This window comes from Triturus cristatus, chromosome 5_1, assembly GCF_964204655.1.
Source record: "Triturus cristatus chromosome 5_1, aTriCri1.1, whole genome shotgun sequence".
Taxonomy (NCBI): Eukaryota; Metazoa; Chordata; class Amphibia; order Caudata; family Salamandridae; genus Triturus; species Triturus cristatus.
The window spans coordinates 447,615,230-447,642,052 of record NC_140587.1 but is presented as its reverse complement, the minus strand read 5'-3'; the positions used below and the strand labels follow the sequence as shown (position 1 = coordinate 447,642,052).

Below are 26,823 nucleotides of genomic sequence, written 5' to 3'. Positions count from 1 at the left end.
TAGTGTGAAAGTTAACAAACGTGGCAGCCTGTGCAGCTGCTGATGGAAATCAGAGGCTGGATTCCCCGGGCTTCCCGACAAGGCAAGTGACTTGGCAGTATTGTTTAACTCCTTCGGTTCCGGCGCTGCTTCTTTCCTTTATATTCTGTACCCCCGTGATCTGTAGACGGGCTTGCAAGGTACAACCAACACGTGGTATTTGCGTCTCGTGATGCAGGTTCTCGGAGAAGTTCTGTTCTCTGTCATTTGCCACTTTCTACCTGCAAGGAAAGGTTTTTTTTTTTATATCGGGTACAAAATGAAAATATACCCAAAGAGAAAGCTTGCACTTGTTTGCATGTTCTTTGACAAAGTTGCACCTGTAGGATGTGCTTCTGTTGACAATACATTTACCAGGGATGCTTTTCATTACCTCCTCGTCCAGTCTTCCTCGCCACAGTATTCACCAATGAGCCTCCGGCTCCACACAGAACTCCAAGTAACTTAAAAGAGCAGCGCTCTAGTCTCCCCTCCCTCCTCCAACATGGCCCCCAGTGGCTTCAGCCAATCCCATAAAGGGATACAAACCAGCAAGCCCGATCTGTTCTTTTTTTCTGCACTTCTCCGAGTGCTGCGTTGCCTGTGTTGACCGGTGGTGTCCTCAGGTGAGTGGGGCTGGGTTCCTGCTTCAGCGGTCCCGTTATGCCCTTGGGTATTTAGTTTGGGGGTAGTAGTTCGATTAAATGGTTGTGTTGTACCTCCTGCTACTGCCTTTGACGCCGCTGGTCCTGCTCTAGCGGACTTTCAGCGGCGTTCGTCTTGTTTGTTTGTTGGCCTGTGTCGTTCGGTGAAACTGACGATCCCTCGTGGTCTGCTTCATTTCCCGGCCGCGCGTCCTGCTCAGCGGACGTAGCGCGGCCGGATGCCTTTGATCTGGGGGCCCGAGGCTCCCGGTCTCATTGCTTACCTGCTGTTCCTGGAGCGTGTGCGTGCTGTGGGGGCGGGTGGCTCCCGTGGGCGTTTCTTTCACGGCTTCTTCGTGGTGTGTTCCTTGTTCACCTCTGCCTCGGTCCTCGCTGGCTGGGTATGTGACCATGCGCGAGGCTGTTTCTCCTCCCTTTATGGTTGGTTGGTCTGGTTACGGGTTCTGGCTGGTTTGGTTACCTAGCAACCCCGGGGCCTTTTAAGCCAGGCGTGTTGTCTTCTCCTCTGCCTGTGTTCTCTTCGTGCGTTCACTGGTGTGTTGCTGTCATGGAGTGTGGTGATGTTCCTGATTCTGCTCCTGAGGCTTCTGGTTCTGGTGTCCAGATACCGTCTATGGCTGTGTTACAGCAGCTGATCAATTCTGCTGTTGCTGCTGCTCTGCAAAGTCAGACGCCTGTTCCTCCTGCTAAGCGGGCTAAGGTGGAGGTAGCTGCGGCTGCTGATTCTGACGTTGAGGAGGATGTTGATGTCAGAGGTCGTTTTGTGCAGGGTGCCGACCTGAAGGAGGTGCTGGGTCACATTAGAGAGAACTTGGTGTTTCCTACTTCTGTGGTTCCTCTGGATGACGATCTCTTTGCGCAATACCAGCGTCCTGCGCCTGATTCTTTGCCTTTACACTCTTCGGTCTTGAAGGTCCTGGAGAATGAATGGAAAGATGTGGACAGAGGCTCCTTTCCACGCTTTTTGAGTAAGCGATACCCGCTGCAGGACTTTGATGTGAAGTTCCCTTCTTCGGTGAAGGTTGATTCATTGTTGGCCAGCATGGTGTCTCATGGTACTGTGGTGTCTGAGGATTCTTCTCCTGCTGACCCGGTTGACCGTAAAGTGGATGGTGCGGTGAAACGCACTTTTGCGGCTGCTAATTTCTCTATCAGGGCGGCTGCCTATGCATCTTACACTATACAATCCTTGCTGAAGGATTTTCAGTCCCTGTCTGAATTGATGGACCAAGGGGAGGATGTTTCTTCTACCCTGGCGATGATGGAGCAACAGGTTCGGTTGCTTTCGGATGTCTCCTTTGACTCTTTAGGGGCTGCGGCTTCCGCAGCTGGGTCTTCGGTGGCTGCGAGGCGTCAGTTGTGGCTTCGTTCGTGGAAGGCTGATGCTGCGCAGAAAAATCTCCTGATGAAGATTCCTTTTTCTGGGGTTAAACTTTTTGGGTCACTGATGGATGACATGGTTAAGAAAACGGCGGAGGACCGTAAGCTACTGGCTCCTGAGCGAGCGGGTCACTTCCGTTCCTTTGGTTCTCAGAGAGCTTTTGGCCCTTCTCGGAGGGGTCGTGCTGGTCAGCCCTTTCGTGGGAGGGGGCGTGGCCGGGGTGCTCCTTCCTTTGGTAAGACCCGGTTCTCCGGTTCCTCTTCCTCCTCCACTCCTGCACCTAAGTCGTGACTGGATCGCTCCTGGTATGGGTCCGGTTGGGGGTCGCCTCCGTTTCTTCCTGGAGTCTTGGAGACGGTCTGTTTCGGACAAATGGGTGCTGCAGGTGGTTTCAGAGGGTTTGCGGATTGGGTTTATCCTGACTCCCCCAGACTGTTTCAGGGCTACTCCTTGTCCCAGAGATCCTGTAAGGAGATTGGCGCTTTTGGACGGCGTCGACTCACTGGTGGTCAAGGGTGCGGTGGTTCCTGTTCCCATCGATCAGTTGGGGCTGGGCGTGTATTCCATCCTGTTCCTGGTGTCGAAGCGCACTGGAGATCTTCGCCCTGTGATGGACCTGAAGTGGGTGAATACTTACATCCCTCACGAGAAGTTCAAGATGGTTTCCCTTCCGTTGATCCTTCCTCTGATTTCTCGGGGCGACTTCCTTGCATCGATAGACTTGAGGGATGCTTATCTCCATGTCCCGGTTCATCCGGATTCCCAGAAGTTTCTCCGATTTTGCGTGATGGGTCAGCATTACCAATTCCAGGTACTGCCATTTGGACTCTGCTCTGCTCCCAGGGTCTTTACTAAGGTTCTGGCTCCTCTTATTGGCCTATTGCATGGGGAGGGCATTAGTGTGTTTCCTTATCTGGACGACATTTTAATTTCTGCTTCTTCTCTTCCCAAGGCGGAGTTGCATGTCAAGAGGGTGTGCCATGTCCTGGAACGTCATGGGTTCCTCGTGAATGTCCCGAAGTCCTCCCTGGTTCCTGCACAGGAATTGACTTTCATTGGGGCTCTGTTCAGGACTCAGTTGGGTATGGTGTTCCTTCCTCCTCCCAGGATTCTGTCCCTGATGTCTGCTGTTCGTGCCCTGTTGGTGGGACTGTCTCATCCTGTGAGCCTATGGCTGAGGGTTCAGGGTCTGATGTCGGCGTCATTGTTGACGGTGCCGTGGGCTCGCCTTCACATGTACCCGGTGGTATCGCACATTTTGTCGCATTGGGACCCCTGTTCCCTGGATATGACTGTTTTGATTCCTATGTCGGAAGAGGTTCGGGTGGTCCTGGGTTGGTGGTTGGTCGACGGTCATCTGTCCAGGGGCCGCCCTTTTCTGATTGTTCCCACCCGCGTGGTCACTACCGATGCCAGCCTGCTGGGGTGGGGTGCTACTCTGGGGGATTCGACGACTCAGGGGGTTTGGCCTCAGTCGGTGGTGTCATGTTCCTCCAACTACAAGGAGCTGAAAGCCGTCCTTCTGGGTTTGTTGGATTTCTCGAGTCTGGTTCAGGGTCACCATGTGCAGGTTCGAACGGACAATCAGGTTGTGATGTCCTATATAAACCATCAGGGAGGGTGCAGAGTTCGATCCCTCAGTTGCCTCGGCCGTCAGATTTGTGGTTGGGCGGAGTTGAATCTGGAGTCCCTGTCTGCCATTTATCTTCCTGGCACGGAGAACACTGTGGCGGATTGTCTGAGCCGGGTGTTTCCCTCCATGGGCTCTTTGTCCCTGACGCCTGTGATTTTCAGGAGGTTGCGACGGATGTTTGGTTGTCCGATTGTCGACCTCTTTGCTTCCCGGGACAATTTCAAGATCCGTTGCTATTGCACAATTATGCCTTGCCGGGATGCTTGGAGGGTGGATGCCCTGTCGTTCCCTTGGCCGAAGGGTCTCTTGTATGCCTTTCCTCCTGTTCCCCTGATTCCGGCGGTCTTGCAGAAGATCAAGAGGGAGGGATCCTTTGTGCTTCTCATTGCTCCGGGTTGGGTGCGTCGCCCTTGGTATCCCCTGATGTTGGAATTGGCTGTGTCTCCGGGGTGGGCCTTGCCATTCAGTCCTTACCCTCTGTTGGGCCCTCCTCTTCCTCTGCCTGTGTTCCGGTCCTTGGGTCTGCGGGCCTGGCTCTTGAGAGGGATTCGTTGATGCGAACTGGCTGTTCCTTGGCTGTAGCTGGGGTCATTCAGCAGTCCAGGAGACCTTCTGCCCTTAAGTCCTATGCTAAACACTGGGATAATTTTGTTTCTTGGTGTCTGGGTCGCGATCTGTCGGTGGCTTCTTTGGATCCGGCTCGCATTTTGGATTTTTTGAATGATGGGTTTGTGCTAGGCTTGGCCATTTCGACTCTTAGGGCTCAGTGGGCTGCGATTCAGGCGTTCCACGTCCTTCCTTTGATTTCTGTTTCACCTTTGGTTGCTAGACTTTTTAAGTCTCTATCTTTCCAACGCCCCCGTCCTATTATGTGTCCTCCACCTTGGGACCTGCCTTTGGTTTTGCGCTCCTTGCAGTTGGCTCCGTTCGAGCCTTTGGAGTCGGTGGAGTTGAAGTTTTTGACACTCAAGGTGGTGTTTCTTGTGGCGATTGCTTCTGCCAGACGTATGGGGGAGCTGGGTGCATTCCTTCGTTCTGCTCCCTTTTTGTTGGTTTTGCCGGACAGGGTGGTGTTGCGCCCTCATCCTACGTTCATTCCTAAAGTGGGTTCTTATTTTCATAGGTCTTCTGAGGTGGTGCTTCCATGTCTTTGTCCTGATCCTTCCTCGGATGAGGAATCCCTGTTGCACCTCTTGGATGTTCGGCGTGCTTTATTGATATATTTATCGCGCACGTCTTCGTTTTGCAAAGTGGACAACTTGTTTGTCAATTATGGTTTGTCACGTCAGGGTCTGAAACCCTCCCTCTCGACGATCAGTCGCTGGATTAAGGAGGCCATTTTGTTGGCGTATGCTTCGGTTGCTGAAGTTCCCTCCCTTCCTGTTCAGGGGCGTTCCACCCGCTCTGTTGCTGTGTCTTGGGCCTCCTTCAAAGGGGTGTCCATGGAGGATGTTTGCCGGGCTGCTACTTGGTCTTCACCTCATACATTCATGTCCCATTACCGCCTCCAGGTTGGGGGTGGGGGTTCTGTTTCATTTGCATCTTCTGTGTTGACTGCGGGGATGCCTTGAGGGGTTGTATTTGATTGCTGTACCTCTGTATATTAAATCTAGTTTCACTGCACTTTGCTGTGGTCTTTTCCTTACATGAAGCTGATTGCTTTGGTATCGGCTCATTGGTGAATACTGTGGCGAGGAAGACTGGACGAGGAGGTAATGCCCGGATTACTTACCGGTAATCTTCATTACTCCGAGTCCTAGTCTTCCTCGCCACAGTATAGTTTCCCTTCCCTCCCGGCCCTGGTGGTGGCTTCATGTCTGCGGCTTTGATTATCAGATCGGGCTTGCTGGTTTGTATCCCTTTATGGGATTGGCTGAAGCCACTGGGGGCCATGTTGGAGGAGGGAGGGGAGACTAGAGCGCTGCTCTTTTAAGTTACTTGGAGTTCTGTGTGGAGCCGGAGGCTCATTGGTGAATACTGTGGCGAGGAAGACTAGGACTCGGAGTAATGAAGATTACCGGTAAGTAATCCGGGCATGACAGGGTATCAACAGAATGAACCCTGTTATATCAAATTATTGAACGAAAGAAATCTTTATAGGGGCAGCTGAGAAATATAAATGAATGGGTCACTTGCTGTTTCTAATCAGTGGTCCTCTGGTCACTGGTCCGTCCTGAAAAAACGTCTCAGGAGGGTGAAATGGGGACATGTGGTATCCGCATTGCAAGGGGGATCTATGACCCCCTCCACTGGGTTAATGGGGCCCTCAGGACATCCACAGCATCATGCATTATTTTAAGGGTGCCCACCGGTGCCTGCCTCACCCCACAAACACTGCTGACATTTGTATTAGCAATTTTTGTCCTTGTAGTGCCAGTCCCATAAGACCAAAACACTAAGGGCCTGATTACGAGTTTATGTGTTATTTAATGCACCTGATAAATAACAATAGCATGGTGTATGTTATTTATCGGGTGCAATAAATAACCCCTATTATGAGTTTGTGGGGGATAACATTTGGATTTTGGTGTTTTTCGCACCAAAAACCACATGATACGGTAAACGCTGTATATTTTCCAAGAAATTTAAATATCTTCAAACTCGTAACTCAATCAATCAATCAGGGATTTGTGTAGCACGCTACTCACCCGTGAGGGTCTCAAGGCGTGGGGGGAGGGGGGTTATCGTGCAGCAACATCTTACCCAAAGAGCCAGGTCTTGAGGCTCTTCCTGAAGGTATGCATAGTGGGGGAACGTCTGATGCTGACTGAGCGGGAGTTCGTTCTTGGTCTTTGCTGCAATGAGGGAGTAGGCTCTTCCACCCGTTCTGGCTCTACGGATGCAAGGGGTTTTGGCCAGGGTGAGGTCGGCGGAGCGGAGGCTTCTATTGGGAGCGTAGAAGGAGACTCTTTCGTTGAGGTACTAAGGTCCTGTGTTGTGGAGGGATTTGTAAGCATGAGTGAGTAGCTTGAAGGTCACTCTCTTCTCGATGGGGAGCCAGTGGAGGTCTCGTAGGTGCTGGGTGGTGTGGTCTTGCCGTGGGATGCCGAGGATGAGTCTGGCGGCGGTGTTCTGGATGGTCTGGAGTTTACGGATCAGGGATTTGTTGATTCTGGCATAGAGGACGTTTCGGTAGTCCAGTCTGTTGGTTATGAGTGCGTGGGTGACGGTCTTTCTGGATTCGGAGGGTATCCATTTAAAGGTTTTGCGGAGAATGTGGAGGGTGTTGAAGCACGTGGAGGAGACAGTGTTGACCTGTTGGGTAATGCTGAGGGATGAGTTGAGTATGATGCCGAGGTTGTGAGCGGGGTCCGTGGGTGTGGGGGTTTGCCGTGGGCGGTGAGCCACCAGGTGTTGTCCCATGCGGAGGGGGTGTGTCGAGGATGAGGACTTCTGTCCTCTCTGAGTTGAGTTTCAGGCAGCTGCTGCTCATCCAAGAGGCGATGTCTTTCATTCCTTCCTGGAAGCTGAGCCTGGTGGTGTCGGGTTCCTTGGTGAGGGAGCGGATGAGCCGAGTGTTGTGGGTGTAGGATACTATGCTGAGTCCATGCTGTCTGACGATGGCAACGAGGGGGGCCACGTAGATGTTGAAGAGCGTGGGGCTGAGTGACGATCCTTGGGATACTTCACAGCTGATCTCGGTGGGTTCGGAACGGAAGGGCGGGAGCCTGATTCTTTGGGTTCGGCCAGTGAGGAAGGAGCGGATCCAGTCAAGGGCTGTTCCCTATATGCCGGCGTCGTGGAGTTTGGTGGTGAGTGTGCGGTGGGAGACGGTGTCGAAGGCTGCAGAGAGGTCTAGCAGGATGAGGGCAGCCATGGGCCCTGGTCTAGGTGAGTGCGGATATCGTCTGTGGCGGCTAGGAGGGCGGTCTCAGTCCTGTGGTTGCTGCGAAATCCGGATTGGGAGGAGTCGAGGATGGAGTAGGCTTCAATGAAGTTTGTGAGCTGGAGGTTGACAATCTTCTCCATTACTTTTGCTGTGAAGGGGAAGAGAGAGATTGGTCTGTCGTTTTTGAGGTCCGTCGGGTCAGCAGAGGGCTTTTTGAGGAGGGGCTTGACTTCTGCGCATTTCCAGTCATGGGGGAATGTGCCATTTCGAAGGTGGAGTTGATGGTGCATCGCAGTTCGGGTGCTATGGTCGCGGCGGCTCTGTGGAAGATGTGCGGTGGGCTGGGGTCCATGGGCTCCTGAGTGAATGCTCCTTATGGTCGTGGCGGTGTCTTCTGTAGTGACCGGGATCCAGGCAGAGATGGTAGGCTGGCTGGCGTCGCTGGAGGTAGGTGAGGTTTCAATGTCTAGTGTCTGTTCATTGAAGTTGTCTTAGAGGGACTTGATCTTGAGGTGGAAGTGGGAGCCGAGTTTGTTGCAGAGGTGCTGGGAGGGCATGACGTCTGAGACTTCGCTGGGGGGTTTGGTGAATTCCTGTATGATGTTGAAGAGCTCCTTCGAGGTGCTGGAGTTGGTGAGGATCTTGTCCTGGATGAAGTTCCTTTTGGTGGTATTCTGTCATGGCGTTCTTGTAGCTGGTCCTTGCTTCCGGGGTTTTGCTGTTTCTCCAGACTTTCTCGAGACGTCTGCTGGTGCATCTGAAATTATTGGAGGTCGGTGATGAACCAGGTGGCTTTCGTGGGGTGCTATTTGTTGGAGTTCCAGAAGGGGCAAGCTTGTCTGCGCAGTTGGTGATCCATCTGTGGAGTCCGTAGGCTGCAGAGTTGACGTTGGGCATGGCGGGAGGGGGAGCGTAGTTTAGGGTGGAGTTGAGGTGCTTTTCTGTGCCCTTGCTCCATATCCTGCACAGGGGCATGGTGTAGGTTTGTGTACGGTTGTTTTCGAGTAGGAGAAGTGACCACAGTGGTGGTCTGTCCAGTGGGGTTGCGAGTTGCGTAGTGAGGCTGAAGCGGCTGTTCTTCTCCCCTGTAAAGATGGGGTCGAGGGTGTGTCCTGCCTTGTGGGTGGGGTCGATCTGTTTCAGTCCAATGTTAGCGAGGTTGTCCAGGAGGGCGGTGGAGTTCGGTCGCTGAGATTGTTGAGGTGGAAGTTCAGGTCTTCGAGCAGTATGTAGTCAATGGAGGTGGCATGGGTTGCGATGAGGTCAGTGATGGTTGGGGCGAATGCGGTACGGGATCCGGGGGGTCTGTAGGCGAGGGTGCCGCGAATTCTTACCCGGAGGTTTACACATGGGTCAGAATGAATCAATCCATTCATAATCAGGCCCTAAATTGGTATTTTACGTTGGCAGTATACTTTCAGGCAAATGAGTGCCTTTTAAAGTATATAACATTGTAGAAAACTTTATGATTTTCTTTTTTTTTTTTTAAATAATTGCAGAAGTTATGAGGAATATCCATTAAAGGAATTTTAGGGAAAGGTAGTGAAACATAGTCCATTTTAAAGCATATCAGTAAGGCCTGGGGGGAGGGATGAAAAACTTCCCTGGTAGCACTAGGCCACAACCCAACCTACCGCTCTGGTCCAGTCCACTACTGCAACTCTTAAAGCAATAAGAAAAGAGCCAAATGGAAACCACCCACCTTATCCACAAAATATAGGACCTGGTAGGCCTTCAGGTATAAAATATGCCACCTATCTATGACACCTATATCAGTGAATAGTGATAAATGGGAGAAGATGTATGGCAGAATTATAACCACATACTTAATTAAATTACACTATTTAAAAACAACTGCATTTAATGAACCTAATGTATGAAGAATGAAAAGGTTGCTTGAATATGAATTTACCTTGAAAAAACAAAAGACAAGAGGCATTTGGCAAAACACAAACAGTTGGTTTCATTAAACATTGCGGCCGGGAGCAGAGTTACAGAAGCGGGTCTGAACACTGTCCCAGAGTACAATCAATCTGAGCAAGGTTTTATACAGGTTTAGGGTTTCATAAAAATATTTCAGGCGAACCTTGTTTGGTAAAAGAACGCGGGCCTAGTCTTTGGAGTTGTAAATAAGGCCAATGATAACAAAGGCAGGTGGGCCTCGACTTTGCGTGGACACAATGTGGGTCAGTGTCCAGATGTCTGGCAAGAGGGACGCGTGATCATTACATGTACAGTGTGTGCTGTGTCCTGATTGGCTATGTGTTCCTAACTTCGTGTGGCATCTGACTGTATGATGTTTTGGGAATGCGCTCCCCTCCAGCCATGTATGCTTTATTGGGGCCAATCTCCCTGGACCATTGTGGCGTCGCATTGCTTATCTGGGGGATGGACTTGAGTTTCCTGTTGGGGCATTTTTCTGCCAGCTACGTGCCACCACACCTGTGACGTGTTGTAGAGCATGCCTGACCACGTGTTTCTGAGTCGGGGTTGACCGAGAGTTCACGACTGGTGAGTTTGTTAATAGTGATATGATTTTGCTCGTATATGCAAGCGTATCATTCTAAACATTACCATTGATTTTTTATCAATATTAACAAAATGGACGACTACCTCATTAATGAAAGCACAGGGCCTGAAAAGACTAGCTCCAAGGATAATGTCTATATAAAGGCAAAGACAGATCTTAATGATAGCTAATTAGTTAAGTTCCTACTGTGCTGACTGAGGGCCTTATTAGGAGTTTATTTGATAACACATACAAATGGAATTTAATCATAAAATGCAAAACATAGAATGTATTACAATGAAGCAGCGGGTGCCAATGTATAAAACGTGCTCAGTGCTCTCTTAAACATGATGCACACGTGATAAACATGATCATAGTGTGTCCACTATAAAATGTTATGTAAATATGTTCTTTCTGATCAGATCTTGATCATTAATTATGACACACGTTTCCCTCTGGTTTTTCAACTTCATGAAACTGGCTTCAGACATGTCGTGTGTTGGAAAAATCTTTATTATTTGCATAAGAACCGATTCACAATACGGTAGCCAACGTGTTTTGTCTCATTCTGCGGGACTTCTTCAGGGCTTCGTCCTTAGTGGAGAAACGTCTCTCAAGGCATGTACTTGTTTTAGAACGTTCAGGAAAATCCTGTATTATTAGAATTGAAAATGTATATTTGAAGACAGAAGAGAACGGTGTCAGGAATATTTTTGAGTTTTTTAGCCCATGTTGGCATTTGAACCACGACAATAGCATTCAGTGCATATACACCACCTCCGGGTTTTACATAACATAATATATAGTGGGTGCCGGTCTTCTCTGTATACAAGTGTGTGGATTTTATCCATCTGTGGGGACCCAGCAGGCAGCCTTCCCCTGACCTGTGCACCACTCTTTTGAATTGTACCCTGTATGCTTGACGAGTGCGGCATTGAAAATCTAGGTCATTCTTGTAAATCCTTTGATGATCATAGTGTGTATCAAATAGGCAAGAACTACATGGGTCATTTATATATGATACAAAAGATATTCAAGAGTCCGTGTCGCAGTTGACACCTTTTCAATCCCAGGCCTCCTCACACATGCCTACAAACCTCTTCACGATGCTGGACCAGAATATCTGAACCACCGCCTGGCCTTCCACACACCTGCCAGACAACTCCGCTCTGCCCAACTCGCCCTGGCCGCCATCCCACGTATCCACAAGACCAGAACCGGAGGAAGATCCTTCTCCTACCTCACTGCCAAGGCCTGGAACACCCTGCCCCTCCACCTCAGGAAATCTGCGTGTTCACACAGTTCAAGAAGGACCTCAAGACCTTGCTATTCGACTGAACCTCCACACCCAGGAGCCCCCCCCCTCACCCTTCACGAGTGAGTAGCCACCTTCTACAAATCACTGATTGATGGAGTGATGGTGGAGTCTGAGGGTAGAGCTGAAATGTGTATAAAAAAGAAAGTAAGAAAAGAAAGGCTAATATGAGGCTGGCTTAGTGTATGGTGCACTCTTATTTAAGTGAAGCACCTTGCACTAATCCAGACAGCCCTTATGGTGATTTTAGTGGTCTTAGACAACCATAGAAAGCTCTCTAAGTGGTAGCGGTTTTGTCCAGAAGGAGTGTTAAGCAAATTGTTTTACCTGATCTAATCCTGTAGTGTAAGTTAAACGAAAAAGAACCACACAGTGTAGTTATAAAAATAGGCCTATTTATTATACAGACTTTCTAACACATTGGTATATCTCATACTCGGAGATATCAACACAAACACACAAAATACTTCAATTGTAAACAGGTAAGTAAGCACAATACACTGTGGTCTCCATGGGGGGGACCAAACCATATAATAAAGAAGTTCAATGTGAACTTCGACCGAAGTTGGGACTTGGACCAGGAGACTCAGAAGAGCTAAGGACACAAGGACCCACCCGAGGTAAGTACCCAGTGACCACATGGAGGCTGTGTGCAGAGTGGAAACACAACCGCTGACTCAATACAAGTCAATGGGAAAATTGCGGTTGCAGTTAAAAGAAGAAGGACCCTTCCCAGTGGACCCTGAATAATCCCTGTGAAAGACAGAAGATTGGAGAGTCACCCCACCCGTGGATACCCCAGGAACCAGGATACCTACACCAGGGAAGCCAGGTGCATAGATGTGAAGTGACGTCAGAAACCGCTGTATACCACAATGGAGGACTTCAGGAAAGATGCCATTGGCGAAGAAGGTGAAAGAGTCCAGTGGAATCCAAGGGTGGATTCTTAAAGAGAAGAACCAGAAAGCAGAGGGGACAGAGTCTATGACACTTGGAGGTGACCAGGAGGCACGGAGGACCACCGAAGATGGAAGCTGCAGGAGTGATGACGGTGACCACGCACTGCAGCTGGAAGGACCAGGTAACGCTGTGGAAGACCAGGAGCCGTTCACGAGCTGTCCCACATCAGAAGTCGAGAGCCAGGGGGTCGGTGTCCGGCGGAAGCACCAACAAGCCTTGGTAGCAACAACAGACAAGGGAAACAACATAGGAGCAAAGTTGGGACCAACAAGGTCCAAGGGGCTCACCAATTGCAGGAGAGTTAAGAGCAGGCCCGAGCAAACAGGGGGACTCACTGAAGCCAAAGAAGACCCTCAAGAGGACCCTCAAGCCGAAGGCACAGGAGTCGCAAGATGACCTCGAGCACCTCACCAAAAATGCAGGTCCACAGTGCAGAGGATGTGGTGAGGACAAAGATTTTGGCAGGAAGGACTGCTGGAGGCTGGAGCTTCTTGTAGCCCGAAGATCTCTGGAGTACAGAGCCAACAAGCCTTGACAACGGCAAGTTGATGCGGTGCACAGGGGTTCTGTTCCAGCAGTTCCGATGAGGAATACTGGCCTCAAACATGCTGAGGGAGTTGCAGAACCACCACCTGTGTTGCTGAGCCTTTCGAAGTCTGTGGGATGTCAGGAGCAGCAGACTGGTCAGCTTCATTGCGGTGCCTGCAGATGCAGGAGAGAGACTCCTTCACTCCAATGAAGATTACTTTGGGTTCCCAGACGAGTGAAGTTGAAGTGGTTTCGGGTTTGAATTTAGTCCCACGACGAATCTGAAGAGCCACCCACAGGTAAGCCCTTAAGTACCCTAGGGAAAGGGTTGGAACGATTTAGAGGAGGGGCTGGACAGAGGGGATGATACTCCCATGTTTGTTGTCCAGTTTTGCACAAGAGTGGGAGCCAAGGTCTCCCTGAACTGGCTCAAACTGGAGCATGCAAGGAGGGCACCAATTTTGCCCTTCATAGCAGTCTGGTGGTGCTGGTAAGCACCCCCACCCCAGCCCAATACACTACGTCCTGTCTGGGAGGTGGTCACACCTCCCTGTGACAGGACACCTATTGTTCTACCTTCCCCTGCTCAAGCTCAGCTCAGCAGAAGGAGGGCAGAAACGTGTATGGGGTCAGCAGCAGCACTAGCTTGCTGGCAGACCCTGGAAGGCTGTTTCCAGGAGTGCTTGGGGCTTCCCGGATGAGCCCCCCAGTTCATGGAATCATACCTCCAATACTGGTAATGGTATTAGAATATGATTCAAACATGTTAGGTACAAACATGCCCAGGTTCAGCACAGCCAATAAATAGTTAGCCATTGTGTAATGACGCATGGCCGCTATATGTATGAAAATGGCTGACCGCACTTACAAAGCCAGGAGAATCGACTCTGGGGTTTGTAGAGGTTGTCCTGCTCATGCAGGGCACCCTCACATTTATAACCTAGCACTCTGCCTTCAGGATTGAAAGGCCTGCCTTTGGAGTGACCTATAGATTTTAAGTGCAGTGACCTAAAATATAAGAAAACATATAGCCATCGTAAATGGTGCTAGCACCACACAGGCTGCCATGGCAGGACTGTAGTCAAAGTTTGAGGGATCTCTCATGGATAGCATATTACAGGCTGCAGCCTAAGGGAGACCCCTGGTGTACCTATGCCCTGGGTACATCAGTACCATACACTAGGGACTTAGAAGGGTACGCCAGTGGCCAATTGTGGATGTACCAAAGTACTTACCATGTCAAATTTAGGGAGAAAGCACAGTGACTGGGGTCCTGATTAGCAGGATCCCAGTCAGACTAGTCATAACACAGAATAACACCAGAAAAAAAGTGGGGGTAACCATGAAAGCAGATCCAACATTCCTACACATAACTTGCATTAATTCAAAGTCAGAGGATCTATATATAAAAAGAGGGGCAGAAGTGACTGAAAACTGGATTGGCTCTAAAGGAAAGAGCAGCAGGTCTAAACTGGGGTGGCATGGTGAGCAAAAGAACGATGGATTTAACCCAGATCTCTTGACTGGGTGTGAATGCATGATTTATTCAGCATTCCGTCCATCATTTGTGTGCATAGCATGGGTTACACATGCTGGCAGCTTGGTGGAAAAGCAGCCCTAACGGTGCACCACCCATTAGGCGATGCATAGGTCATGCAGCCCCGGACCATAGTTTGTGCAGGAGAACAAACAGTCCAGGGGGCCTATTTACAACAAAAGTGGCCGAGCGTGGGTTAGCTTCAAAATAGCAGTGGTACGTCATTTTAGAAACGCAGAGATGCACCGTGCTTACAATAATAAGGTGCACTCCTGTGTTTCTACCTGCGCTGGGGCTAAATTCAGCTGCCTAGAACCAGCCAGGTACCCTTGAACCATAGGGCAAGGGTGCCTGCACTGAGGGAATGATTGTTTATGTGCAGGCAGGTGTCCTTTACTGCACATAAACAATCCAGAATTGTGATTTGAAACTCCTATGTGTGCTGCATTGTGCAGCACACATAGAAGTTGCAGATCAACATTTTTTTAAATGATTGTTTATGAGCAGGAAGGGACACCTTACTGCACATATACAATCATGCATGCCGTTTTGAGGCAAAAACAAGGAGAAATTGAACATTTCTCTTTGTTTCATTATGTTATGACTAGGTTTTTCCTGGTCTTAATTTTGGCGCTGCCCCATATTTACGCCACCCTTGTAAATATGGGGCACCGTCAAAATCAATGGGTGTGGCGGCGGAACGCCCACCGCAACACCAATTCCCCACCCCTTTCACGCTAGGTATAGCTTTAAAGGGTGCCTTATTCAGAAAACGGTGTTAAGCCATCCTAAGAGGCATAAAAACAGCCTTGTAAATAAGGTTTAACTTACTCTTACTTATCTTTTTTTGCTGTAAACGTGGGAAGGGAAGGCATATTATTTGCAATCTTTCCAAACTTTTAGCTTACCCAGTTGAAGGCATTGTTTCACCATGCCTTCGTCTCCCTTGGCAAGGTGTCTTGTGACGTACCTCGGGCTAGGGGAACTTACTGAATATGATGGTATTCTACTGGGCATTACTGGTTCCTCATGTGAGCTGTCAGTCCGCGGAAAACCTGGGTACGCACGTGCCCTGTTAGACTAGGAACACAGCAGCAAACACAGGCTGTGTGCATCTACTGAGACTTCTCAGGCACTGGAGCAAAGGGCTTAAGAGCTGACTCTGTTCTACTTCAAGATGCTGGCACTCTATGGAGGGGTGACTGGAGCTGATAATTTAATGCCACAGGCTATGGCCGGCACCTTACTTTATTAGGGAGTCTTCACAGCGTAGCAGCACAAGGGAAATCACAAAGGTTGGCAATAGAGACCGAATTACAAACTTCTTCACATGATTTCTTTTATCGCAATTTTGCAACTATAATAGGACTAGCTGGAAAAGCTTAGAAAAATATGAATTCTGCTGGCTAAAGCAGACATATAGTACTGCCTGCATCTTAATAAATTAATCATATGTTATCAGGGACAGTTCTAGGGAAATCCCGTGTCACCAGGAAAGAGGGGTAGCCAGATTGCTGCAACAAGCTGTAAACATGAGCACACAGTGAAGGATGCAGCAGGCAAAATTATACTATTCGTAGAGCAGTTGAAATCCTTACCCTGGTCCCATAACCGATCGTGCTTCTGTCCCTGACATGACGCAAAACTCGTTCTCTCTAACAATCAAGAACTCATACAAAGAATTCCTTCTGTTGCTTCCCATTGGCTTTGCAGTTTGTAACTCACATTTTTTGGCTTTCTATGTGCTCGCTTATTTGCTTCAGGCCGCCCAGCTCGCGACAGTCCCTTCCGCTGCCCAAACCTTGTTTACTGTATGCTTCCACAAACTTGCTTTCGGTAAACAGGCCTTTAAATCTTGTTCTTATCTTGTCACATTTGCTGTGCATTCAAAGACAGAGGTAAAATGTCAGGCTGTGTCTTCCAGGGAGCTTGGTGTTTATTTTTCTTTCTATGACTTCAAAGTGAGAGGATTTATGTGACAATCATACTGGCTCCGGGAAGTGCTTGAGGAAGGCGGTATTGATGTTTTTTTTTCTAGCACACAACAAAATTTAAATGTCTGTAAATGAATTGTGCTGATGATCAAATCAATGCGCTGGATACTGACATTTCCACACATTATCATTTGAGCACTATATACTTTACTCAGTTAAACTGTATGTGAGTGCAAATGTAATGATCATTTCAATTGAAGATGTTTTGCCTGTAATGGTAATACGCTACCATACCATGCATCCTCCATGTTACCCTACTGCACTCTACTCTGTACCACTCCACTCTACTCTGCACAACTCCACACTACGCCACTCCACACTGCACTCTTCTCTGCACTACTCCACTCTACGTCTCTCTACTCTACACCACTCCCCTCTATGCCAACGCACTTACCCCACACTACTCTACTATGCACCACTGCACTCTACACCACTCCGCCAGTCCCCTTTATGACCATCCTACTCTATGACACTTCACTCTATGCCACTGTACTCTGTGCCAATGCACTCTACACCTCTTTACTCAAAACAATGTGCTCTTCGCCAATCTGACCTACAACACTATATTCTTTGCTACTGCACTCTACGCCAGTCTATTCTACTCTGCGTTTGCACTCTATGCCACGCTATTCCACTCTGCACCACTGTACTCTACGCCATTGCTCTCTACGCCACTTTACTCAAACTAAATGCACCCTATGTCACTGCACCTATGCCAACTACTTTGCACCACTGTACTCTACAACATTCTACTCAATGCCGCTGCAGTCCATGCCACTGCATGCTACATCACTCTATACCACTGCACTCTACATCACTGCACCCTATGCCACTCTATTCCGCTTTTCACCAATGCACTCTACGTCACTGATCTCTGCACCACTCTATCCTGTACTACTGTACTCTTTGATACTCTACAACCTTGCACTCTGCGACCCTGCTCTTTAACATGCTACTCTGCATGACTGCACTCTGTGCCACTGCACTTTATGCCACTGTACTCTACTCTGCACCACTCAACTCTACGCCACTCTACACAACTACACTCTACACCACTGCACTCTACACCACTCTACACATCTGAACTCTACTCTGCACCAATTCACTCTACGCCACTCGACTCCACTCTGCGCCACTCCACTCTATGCCATTGCAATCTACTCTGCACCGCTCTACTCTATGCCACTGCACCCTACGCTACTCTACATTACTGCACTCCCCACCACTTTACTCAAAACCAATGCCTTCTATGCCACTGCACTCTACGGCAATCTAGTCTGCACCACTATACTTTATGCCACTTTACTCTAAGCCACTCTACGACATTGCACTCTAGGATGTTCTACTCCGTTGACCTCTGCTCCACTGACACTCTACTCCACTCTATGCCACTCAACTCTACAGCACTCTTCTCCACGACATGCCATTAACCAACACTACTCCACTCTACGATGCTCTACGCAAATATCTCTCTGCCACTTTACTACATTCTATTCTATGACACACTAGTCAACTCCACTCTATTCCACTCTACTCTGTGACAATCTACTCTGCTGCATGCCACTCTACTCTACCTCACTGTACTCCACTCTAAGTACTCTATGCCACTCCACTCTGCTCTACACCACTCCATGACACTTCACCACACTCTACTCAAGTCTGACACTGTGCTCCACTCTATGCCACTCAGTTCTACGCCCTCTGCTTCCTCCACAACACTTCTTTCCCTCCACGACATTCCACAACAGTGTACGCTACACCATGACACTCCACTTCACTCCTCTCCATGCTACTCAACTCTACTGTACGTCACTACACGCTACTCCATAACACTCTGCCTTACACCTCTCCTTTACCCTACTATCTGTTAGACATGTTGAACAGCAGCCACTCTGTTGTACAACATTGCCAAAACATATTGGCAAAGCCAATAGCTCTTGCATAGGCAAGACCTATTGGTTTTGCTAATGCTTGTTTCTTTCTAGCCACAGTAATCGCGATAAAACTGCACACAAGTCTCCAACTTCCTGACATTTTTGCTGTCTGTGGTGTTTACTTGCTTGGATTTCATTTCTGGCTGTGGTTATGGATCCTGAGTGCAAGGCATCGCAGTGCCCTGCCTTCCCTCAGTTTGAGGTTACAGTAGCACAAGAGGTGTTAGGAGTTGCCCTACCCCTTGTGTGACTTACTCCCAGTTGGCATTCCACTTCTGTGGTGTGGATCCGTGTTAGTGGCTGGCTTGCAATGACGTGCAGTTTGTTGGCCCACTGCTCTTGGTATTGGCTGGTGTTCCTCCCTTGACGGTCATTTTGCCTTGGACCAGTGTTTACAAACCTTATTTATGGTTTGATGGATGACTGCCCACCAACAACGGAGATCATTGCTTCCCTGGAGATCTGTGTGCCTTCAGAGGAGTGGCTGCCATGGTGGCTCCTCTGAGGGCTCTGTAGCTCTGCAGAGCAGCTGCCATCTTTCATACAGCCACCCAGTGAAGCTTATGCTTATTAAGAAACACACTCTCAAAGTGGAAGCTTGCTTTTCAAAATCAAAAACCTAATAACCTTGATACCCTTGGAGTTTTCTGCTAGGTTAGGGGGCCATCGTTATGTTTTCTGTTCGGGAACGCCACTTTTCCTGGCGGTCCTGAACAGGAACAACAAGGGGATATATTTTTCATATAGACATAAATTATCAGGGCTCACCTGAAGTTTCCGCAGGAACGAGATGCAAGAAGCTGAAGAGCAGGTCCCCCCTTCCCTATAGCACCAAGTATGCCCAACGTGGTCAAAGCAAGAAAGTCCCTCGGTGCGATCAGTGCAGGAGGTACGCGTGGATGGAAGATGTGTGTGTCCCTGAAAGAGTGAGAACCTGTAAAGGTGAGTGTGTAGCAGGGTGTATGTATTAATAAGGTAAGTTACTATCTTCACTACCTGTTTCACTCCCCTCTACCACTATAAAACAAAAGAATTCCCTTCAGGAGTCAGATTAGATCTATAGCAAGGAGAAGAAATACAAAGACAGGGATGAGCCAGTGTGTGTGTGTGTGTGTGTGAATTTCCCTCTGCCTAATAACCTGCCTCTCACCGCGCGTGTGCGCTACCTGCCCCTCCCTCTCCTTAGAACCGAGGAAGCAGGCTGCCGAGTGGAGGTAAGGAGAGATTCCTCCCAGTGGCGTAACGAAACTTGAGGGGGCCCCCCTGCAAAGTTCAGGGAGGGGGCCCCCCACGCTCCGGACGCAGTCAGGAGGTCGCTGCCCCCTTGCACAGTGCTGGAGAGGACCCCCTGGAGCTCGGGGGCTAATGTTACGCCACTGGCCCCAAGCCTGACTAGAGAATGGCTTTTCATGCACTGGTCTTGTCACGCCTGCATGGAGGCTACGTCCTGCCCTTCAGTATTCCAGACAGCAATCTGGAACCTTTAAAAACACCCCGAATACAGCAACACAATCCATTAATGGACTAAGGGAGTACAAATGGACGTTCCCAATAGATCTGGAACTCCATTGGCTCCTAATGCTGTGTTCTCTTTTCATTTCACTTCTATAGCTCTGACACTGCACCTTCCGGAATCATTAGGAAGCCACTGAGAAGGACTGGTGAACATCTAAAATGTCATTGACACTGCTTCAAGCATCTCAAAAAGTGATGTCACATTCCTCAAAGAATTATATAAAATGCTAGTTAGAAAACGTTGCTTTGGAAACTTAGACAATTACTCTCTCATGCTGTACTTTCCCTTACTATACAATTTTATTTATCTACACTTTCTTCACAATTTTTTCTCAGACCTGGAACAATTTTTTCAAGTGTCAAAATTAACTGCATTGGTAATGCTGTATGATCACTTTATTTGAGATGGGCCAAATAGTTATAGAAAAGGATTATTTCCACTGTTTTTAGTGTCAAATGTTGAACTCGTCAATAAACTATGCTCCGAAAACGTAGTTATATTTTTCACAGAAGACCGTTTTCTCTACAGTTTTCAAAATGAATCCATCTCTGTTGTACTTGTCAATTCCTAAGGTATAGAAATGCACACGTACCTTGTATACCCAAATTATTTGTTATGAATATGTACTAAATCGGGAAAAACTAAAATTATAATTACATTACTAAAATGCCCCTTTAAATTCATATAATTCAAAAGCACACGTTTTAAAGTTAATCGAAACTTAATTGTATAATGTTTTATACAAACTGTAAACGAGGGTGCCATTTTAGTAACTGAGTTAGTCTTTAATTTCACAATTAGACGCTATCATTTATCAATTCGTCTAGTAACTACAGATTTTGAAGATCGGTCCCCATTAGGACCTGTTACTTTGTTCACCACAAATCCAAACCTGAACCTGGCATTGATGAACAAACGTTTCAAAAGCAGACTGTTACCTATTTTAGTGAAGTCGAAATGCTGAAATGTTGAAACTCTGTCATGTAGCTCCTCAAACAGGGCATTTAATGCATTTCATGGATCTCGCAGGATTAACACCATGCAATGCTGCACATATAAAGAAACCACCTTGGCACTAAAGAAACTTCAGAACAACTCGTTTGGCAAGCTGAGATTAGAGGCCCACTCCCTCCAGTTAAAATGTACATGGGCCAAATGGGAGAGTTACTTATTCTTATTACTGCATCCCCTACACTTCAAAGTCTTTCACCATGACCATTTACTGACACTAAAATTGCATGATAATTAACTTTCTCAAGTGCATTTTCAACACCCTACCCTTTGTCAGACACAGTCCCACCTTCTTTGCATGTGCTACCCCACCACACTCAGTCTCAACAAACATGGTGCCTCGAAAGCAGATCAGAATTGAAGGCGGTATGACATAATGTGCCTAATAGGGCATCTTGTGTGAAACATACCTCATCAGTAACAATCATCTTATCTAACCGGCAGAATGGCCAAAGGCTTGAATGCTTGCTTTACAACTGCAGATGCTACAGTCCGCATTTAAAAAGCACTTCATTCATCTCTGCTCCTAAAGCAAAACTTTCCACATTTTCAAAATCACACATCCAGACACAATGAATCATATATTTGTGAATTAATGCATAGAAAATGTTACAGGAGGCAAAGAAGACCAAAAGGTGTAAGATTCATAATAATGGTAGGCACTTTTTCGGTGCTTGGTCTGGAGAAGGACAAACTCAGGACTCAGAACATAACAGTGTTTACGGTCGACTTAAATAAAAATGTATTTCTACCCAAACAAACCTTTCTTAGCAACATCAAAATAGAAAGACTGGGAAAAAACATCAATTTCTAACATGTACCATGCAGCTCTTAGATAGCAGTTTATAGCTCACTGTTCTAGATCACGAATGTAACTTATGAAGTACACAGTAACAACAGAATCTCTGTGAAAAAAGCAGTAACCCACTGAGCTGTGCCATTAAAATTTTATTCTTTGATATGAATGGCACAGGTCCTTTGCAGCAGGCGTATTATAGTCCTGCCAAGTACAACGCATCAGGGGTTGGACTAAGGCATTTTAGTACTGATTTCCGCATCACCGCACTAAAATGTGTTAGTCATGCATACTGTAGCTCCTGGAAGAATCACAACACGTCGCTTCATATTATGATAAAAGCAGCCACTGCCAGCACCTGCTGCGCTACTGGTTGTCCAGCGTCGCAATTAGGAGCTTATAACCGACTACGCTTTGGCTGTTAAGGAGCAGCGTTGTGACCTATAGTGTTAACACTTCTCTAAAAACACACATATAATTCTGCCCTGCAGCTTAAATACATTTGCACCAGGCCAGCCCTCCACCTGGTCATCGGGTGTCACTGCAGAACATAAACACAGCCAGGATCCGGCACTTCTGTACCATCAACAGAAAGCCTGTAATGATAATCCCAGCCAGTGGCTGAATTTTGGTTTGTTTTCATGTTACCATGCTCACCACGCAAACAGCATTGTGAGACTCTCACAGCGCGCTCTCTATGATTGTGCTGCTGGCAGGCAGCTGGCACTGGAGCAGTGTGGGGGGATTTTTCTGCTGTGAACAGCCCCGATTCTGCCCTATGGACAGTTTGCCTAAAGATAGCAAGCAACTTATCCATCACCAGCGCCTGGCCTTCGATCACGAAGGGGTCTCTGTGGACCGTCCAGTGAGTGGTGGCAGGTGCAGTTTAAAGGGGGTACTACTAACAAGCACTTAGAAGCACCTAGTGTAACAGCAAGAGACAGTGACTAAGAAGGTCAAAGAGTAGCCTTGTCTGGCAGGCCTTGGGACTGTAGGTAACCTCAGCAATGTCTGCAGACCGGTCCACCACACTGGGTTTCACCACGCACTCTGAAGGCTTTGCCCGGCAGCACCTTCAGGATACTACAGGTGTGTCCAGTGCACCTCATCACTAGACTAACTTGAGTGCTGCAGTTGGAGCAGTACCAGGCTGGATGAGAGGGAAGAAGGTTGGAGGACAAAATATGTTTATTCAGTCACTAGTTTTTGATTGTCTTCACCTTCAGGTAACAGCATTCAAAATAAAGTTTAAAGATAAATCCAAATTAAAGTAATCAGTAGAAAATGCATTTGTTTGCATTATGAAATCTTCTACATTAATTCCGTCACTGCTGATGAGTGTAACCAGACAGTAAGGAACAGATTTTTAGCTGGCAGGGAGGTAAGCAGTGGTGGTTAACGACTTCTGTATTTATAGTGCTACGATGTCCAAGCCTATGACTTAAAGCACAGTGAAAATGCAACTCATTATTTTAACACAGTATAAAATGTATTTGAAGTGTTACATTTTGCTGTGGAACGTCACTCATAAGTCACTGCAAACATGGAATGTCACATCAGCAATGCGAATACGTGGCAGCTACAATATTAACCCTCTGGGCTCCCTTACACAAAGGAAAACTGCCACTAGACCAAACTCACCTCTCCTGCAGGTAAATTAATCAGCAGAGTTAACTTGACACTTTGTTTGTTGCCCAAAACTGCTCAATATACAAGGAACTTTCTAGTGCTTTGAACACAACTACACTGCTACATAACTGCAAAATAATGTTCCATTACCAAAGAGAAGAATATTTACATGTGCAGGCCCATTTAAAACACTTCCCCTGTCACTGTCAAGCTTTGACCCCGTGTCCAAGGGCAAGGCCAGAGCCTGCAACACACGTTCTCTCTACACATGATGCAGAAAGCACTTCTATTGGGTGCTGTGTCCTCCTTTCCCTAACCTCACCCCCAGTGACGCGCATTTTTTCTTTTCAGAAGTCCCAACTCCAAAAAACTGTGTATAAACTAGTAGAAAAACGTACTTGCAGTTGCTTGAATCTCCCAACGATCTACATGCACCACAAGGAGAGTCGAAAGTAAAAGTATTACTCTCACACGACCTGCCCTCAGCCAGGCGCCCGAGGTCCAACTGGGAGTCGGTTCGAGTCAACAACTTGTGTTGGCCTGTTGAAGTAGTTACTCACTGGATGCATTCATGCACATCACCATGTGCGTTGGTGCCTGCAATGCGCTAAATAACAGGACAGCTTTACAAGTCTACCATGGGCTGGCTCTTCATTATACATGTTTGCGGGCCGTCATTGGTAGCGCTTTCGCGCGCTACCAGATTGACGGTCCTGGGACCCAAACATGAATGTACACTTTTAAAATAATCTTAGGTGGTGCGTGCAGTGCAGTGCAGTAGCACTTACTATACTGGCCAATCAAGGCTTAGTTATGCTGCACAGTGCGCTCCTCAGGGCTGGCTGCCAATGATGATTTAGTGTCGTGTTGATTCCGATACTGCTGAGGCGCCGCCCCAGCTTGTAAAAATGTGCACAACGGGCCAATAAACGCCCGAAAAGGAGCTGCTCGTGATTTGGTTTTTTGCCCCGCACAAATGGGCAAAACCTCATAAATGAGGCCCCCAGTGCCAAAGTGGTGCACAAGTTCTCACCCAGCACTAAAGTAATGCAGGAGGCCAGAGTCGAACTGGCCTGTTGGGCAATGGGGCAGTGTCCGAAGGGCTGGTCCGAAATGTCAGTGTATTTTCGCAGACTTTTATGCTGTTTGTGAGCTTGTTTTATGGTCTGGTGGGCCTGATTTTATTATTAATTACTCTATTACCACAAACATTGTCTGAAGCTATCACCAATGCATGTAGTCTCCCATACTTTGCAAAACACCTATACAGCTTGTCTTTACCAGTTCAAAACTGCCCCGATTTGTGAGTGTGGAACACTTTTTAGCTATCTGACTCGATTAAAGAGACCACTTTTAATTTTGAGCCAGGCCTATTTTCTGTCCCAATATGACCCTGCAGGAGACCCCATGCAGAGAGACATTATGTAGGAGTAGCCAGTAGCAGAGCTATCAAGGGTACTTCATGTGCAATATCGCTGGTGCCGCAAGCTGTGTGGTCACACTGAACTCCCCTTATTGATGTTTTTTGCATTTCACCAAATAGAACAGGCATACATCCCCAAAATAATACATTGGTCTGCACACAGCAGTAATGCTATTCAGGAATCCTCAAACTAGCCTAAGCGCCTGCTTTTTTCTCTCACTCTGAGCTCACTGTATGCAGGGGTCTCATAATGTATTAAATGTATGCAGAAATCCTCGTATTGTTCTGAAATTATCCAGCAGTCTTCACACTTTTGAAAACAATAGGCAGCAATTTTCTCACTACAGTAAACATATTGAGGTATCCTCATAATTCTCCACCATTGGAGTACATACTCACAATGGACCACCAATGAAAATTAAACTCACATTATGCCACCAATAATACTCAATCCTCAAACACGGATCACCCAATCACGCAGTTGTCATCAATGAGGTTAAATCCTATCACTGTACTACAAATGAGAGTGAATCCATACCAATGCTAATTTATATCAATGATTTTTTACTATCGTTCCAGGATTCTTTCTTTTTTTGGAGTCCAGTGTACTTGACTGCAGGCACCTGCCTCAATTACGCAAGGCAGGGGCGGTGCTCCCATGAGAGTGGAGGAGCGTCGCCCCTCCGGTGGAGAGCAGGAAACATGACAAATAAAATGGTGATAAAAGTGGGGTTCAATTAATCAACTTTATGGATTGCAGGCGCATAAAACAGGACAAGGCTCTAAACTGTGCCAGGAGACTGGGCGCGCACGCTCACACACATATTTGGGTTCCAGGGCACCAATATTTATACCGAATAGCTCAAATCAACTTTATTGATTTAGTCTGAATATACAATGGAAGCATGCCTTCAAGCGCTTCATTGTTCCAACTTTCTAAACCTAGCCGAGAGCGTTTCAAGGCGATAAAATCCAAAAGGCTGACATACAGAAACATAAGCACAGCGAGTGTGTATTTTGTGTAAAAAGGGGAGTTGGCGCACAAAAGTCCCAGTTCAAATTTGAAGGAACTGTATTCACGTTGTCACATGTGACACACACTGTTACATACTGACAGTGTTTGCCGCTGGGAAAGGCAACGGATCTTTCGGAGTTCAAATAGTGTACAGCTCCTTCCAGAATGATTTGTTACCCTTGTCTTTAAGTTTTTAACAGCCATGTTAGTAGTACACCTGAAACTGCTCGGTATTACTTTACTAAGGGTTGAATGCTTTCCGATAATGTCTACGGATTCACAAACGTCACAAATACTGTGTACAATTTCAATTGCAAACTTAACTGGCCGCGCCCTCCCACTTTCACCACTGCACCACACTGAACTTTGGCGAACTCACATGAGGAAGGCCTCCCTGGAGTATTCTTTTCTGGATTGCCACTCACTCCAGGATTTACACAGATAATTTTGAAGCATCAACCCTTGCGCAGGTCAAATATTCCAGTCAGGTCTTATGTTCCTGTTACAGCTCCCTCAGGTAAAGTACAGATTTGCGCATTCTCGCAAAGCGTGTCAACAGTCCATGATGTTTCCTTTCAATGAGGCCCAGCTGCAACTCCTGAAATCGCCTCTCAGTTACAGCTCTAAACAGAATACACGAGGCACAGAAGCATGCGCCCTGTAACTGTTTAGAGCACATGACCGCTCTGACGTCAGGCCATTTTCCAAATGCTGCAACCCCTCCCTTTCCAAAACGTCACGCTGTGACGACTTAGCCTGACGTCCATCAACTCTTTTTATATAATTTAAAATTGGATGGTAATTGTTGCTTTTATAATTACCATCCACATCGCGTATTAAATAATTGGAAGGGCATAACCCCTCCGCCCACCCCCTGGAAACCGCCGCCGATTAGGACCTCTCTGGCCGACCCGAGCACTGTGCTGAGGGGGCGCCCTGGAGCTTGGGGGCCCCCCGCACCGCGGGGGCTGCGGGGGTTTGTGTTACGCCCCATTTCCTCCTTCAAACTTCCTTTAATAGCTATGCTACCCGCCTTATGACAACCATTAACAGGTGAGCTGTCACCCGAGGAGCATGCCAGCACAGCCACAGAAACGCCATCAGCTGACGCCCTCCTCTTCCTTTCAAAC

The 26,823-nt window shown here is 47.6% G+C and overlaps 1 protein-coding gene across 3 annotated transcripts in view; it reads right to left on the bottom strand.

Moving 5' to 3' along the window:
• The window catches only part of GEM (GTP binding protein overexpressed in skeletal muscle), a 208,834-nt gene extending 182,222 nt beyond the window's left edge, over window positions 1–26,612 (bottom strand). The window contains exon 1 of one of the 3 annotated variants that reach the window (XM_085605263.1): window positions 26,073–26,612. The gene's annotated coding sequence lies outside the window, so the exon portion shown is untranslated. The remainder of the gene's footprint in view (window positions 1–26,072) is intronic. The other 2 variants (XM_085605265.1, XM_085605266.1) reach the window with 2 other exon arrangements.
• Window positions 26,613–26,823: the final 211 nt, after the last annotated feature.